The sequence below is a fragment of the Microtus ochrogaster genome, chromosome 10 (assembly GCF_000317375.1).
Source record: "Microtus ochrogaster isolate Prairie Vole_2 chromosome 10, MicOch1.0, whole genome shotgun sequence".
Classification (NCBI taxonomy): Eukaryota; Metazoa; Chordata; class Mammalia; order Rodentia; family Cricetidae; genus Microtus; species Microtus ochrogaster.
In genome coordinates this window covers 34,798,415-34,800,685 of record NC_022016.1, presented here as the reverse complement: position 1 = coordinate 34,800,685, position 2,271 = coordinate 34,798,415, and the positions used below count along the sequence as shown (strand labels likewise).

The 2,271-nt window shown below is 42.4% G+C and overlaps 1 pseudogene; it reads left to right on the top strand.

The window, feature by feature from the left end:
* The first annotated feature begins 264 nt into the window (after positions 1-264).
* Positions 265-733, top strand: LOC101994781 (annotated as a pseudogene).
* The last annotated feature ends 1,538 nt before the right edge of the window (positions 734-2,271 follow it).

Here is a 2,271-nt window from a genome sequence, read left to right as displayed (position 1 = left end):
AAAATAAGTCTATTTGGGGCTGAGAGATGACTCAACAGTTAAGAGTATTTGTTCTCCAGAGGACCTGGGTTCTCTTCCCAGAAACCACATGGTGACTTACAGACATCCATAATCCCTGTGCCAGGGGATCTGACCCCCTCTGCTTACTTCTGAAGGCTTCTACCATGCATGTAGTTCACATGCATACATGCAGGCAAAACATTTATACATACATATTTTTTAAAATTTTTCTTGAGGACACCAGCGGAGTAACTCACACTGACAATGGCCGAGCTAGGAGAAGCAGACGAAGCGGAGTTACAGTGCCTGGTGGCAGCGGAGCAGCAGAAGGCGCAGTTCACTGCACAGGTGCATCACTTCATGGAACTATGTTGGGATAAGTGTGTTGAGAAGCCAGGAAATCAGCTAGATTCCCACACTGAAAACTGCCGCTCTAGCTGCGTGGACCGCTTCATTGACACTACTCTTGCTATCACTGGTCGGTTTGCCCAGATTGTACAGAAAGGAGGACAGTAGGCCATACCTCAGAACGATGGAAGACCCAAAAGACTTGTTACTGAGCAGATTGAATGGCCAGTGGAGAAAGAGTGGTCAATGTATCAGGTTAGCATCAGGCAGTTACTAAGTCTGTTGGTGCTAAAAAGTAACAGATCAAATGTCCAAAAGTGAAATTTTATTTATTGGAATTCAGTAATTCCAGGTTGTATAACACCAGTTAATAAATGTTAAGTCTCCAAAAAAAAATTTTTTTTTCTTGAGGTCTACATTTTTCTCTGCTCTCCTCCCTGCTTCCCCCTCCCCTTATACCCTCTCCCAAGGTCCCCATGCTCCCAATTTACTCAGGAGATCTTGTATTTTTCTACTTCCCATGTAGATTAGGTTCATGTGTGTCTCTCTTAGTGTCCTCATTGTTGTCTAGGTTCTCTTGGGTTGTGATCCTCTGTTGAGAGTTCTTTGTTCAGGTCTGTACTCCAATTTTTTATTGTATTATTTGTTCTTTTGATAAACAATTTCTTGATTTCTTTGTATATTTTGGAGATCAGCCCTCTGTCCGATGTGGGGTTGGTAATCTTTTCCCATTCCATAGGCTGTTTTGTCTTGTTGACCTTGTCCTTTGCTTTACAGAAGCTTTTCAGTTTCAGGAGGTCCCATGTATTAATTGTTTCTCTCAGTGTCTGTGCTGCTGGGGTTATATTTAAGAAGTGGTTCCCTGTGCCAATGCGATCAAGTGTACTTCCCACTTTCTTTTTTTTTTTAAATATTTATTTATTTATTATGTATACAGTATTCTGTCTGTATGTCTGCAGGCCAGAAGAGGGCACCAGATCTCATTACAGATGGTTGTGAGCCACCATGTGGTTGCTGGGAACTGAACTCAGGACCTTTGGAAGAGCAGGCAATGCTCTTAACCACTGAGCCATCTCTCCAGCCCCCCACTTTCTTTTCTTTAAGGCTTAGTGTGCTTGAATTTATGTTGAGGTCTTTGATCCATTTGGACTTGAGTTTTGTGCATGGTGATAGATATGGGTCTATTTTCATTCTTCTACATGATGATATTCAGTTGTGCCAGCACCATTTGTTAAATAGGCTTTCTTTTTTCCATTTGATATTTTTTGCTTCGTTGTCAAAAACCAGGTGTTTGAAGGAGTGTGGATTAATATCCAGGCTTCAATTTGGTTCCATTGGTCCTCCTGTCTGTTCTTATGCCAATACCAGGCTGTTTTCATTACTGTAGCTCTGTAGTAGAGTTTGAAGTCAGGGATTGTGATGCCTCCAGACGTTCTTTTATTGTACAGGATTGTTTGGGCTATCTTGGGTTTTTTTGCTTTTCCACATGAAGTTGAGTACCATTCTTTCGAGGTCTGTGAAGAATTTTGCTGGGATTTTGCTGGGCATTGTATTGAATCTGTAGATTGCTTTTCGTAAGATTGCCACTTTTACTATGTTAATTCTGTTGGACTCTAGCGTCCAAACACCGAGGAGGAGTTGCCCCCAGAGACCACCTCACACACCACAGCCAGTGCAAAAGCATGAGGATTTTGTTAATTCTGTCATGAATTAATTCTGTCATGTCTTCCCTCAGCATTCGGGAAGCCGAGAGACCTCGAATAGCTTGCACAGGCTACTTTTAAAGGAGAAGGCCACAGAAGCAAGGGGGGTTGTGATTGGCTTATTTGAAAGGGCTATTACCAATAATTGACTGGGGAGCTGTTGCCAGATCAGATGAGGTAAGAGGTCATTTTGACCCCATTTCCCAGGGGACCGAACCAA